A 492-nucleotide genomic window follows, 5' to 3' on the forward strand; every position below is an offset into this window, starting at 1 on the left:
TGTTGACCAGGATGGTCTCGATCTCTTGACCTCGTGATCCACCCGCCTCGGCCTCCCAAAGTGCTGGGATTACAGGCTTGAGCCACCGCGCCCGGCCTAACAAGTGTATTTTTTAAAGGGACATAAGAAAATACACTTTGGCTGGGCGCAGTGGCTCACCCCTGTAATCCCAGCACTTTAAGAAGCCGAGGTGTGTGGATCACCTGAGGTCAGGAGTTCAAGACCAGCCTGGCCAACATGGCAAAACCCCATCTCTACTAAAAATAGAAAAATTAGCCAGGTGTGGTGGCGGGCACCTGTAATTCCAGCTACTCGGGAGGCTGAGCAGGAGAATCACCTGAACCTGGGAGGCAGAGGTTGCAGTGAGCCAAGATTGTGCCACTGCACTTCAGAATGGGCAACAGAGCAAAACCCCATCTCAAAAAAGTAAAAATAAAAAAGTGTATACAATATTGTATTTTTGTTAGACTCAACTTTCACAGGGATGTGGGT

Source organism: Cebus imitator, unplaced genomic scaffold (assembly GCF_001604975.1).
Source record: "Cebus imitator isolate Cc_AM_T3 unplaced genomic scaffold, Cebus_imitator-1.0 Scaffold309, whole genome shotgun sequence".
Classification (NCBI taxonomy): domain Eukaryota; kingdom Metazoa; phylum Chordata; class Mammalia; order Primates; family Cebidae; genus Cebus; species Cebus imitator.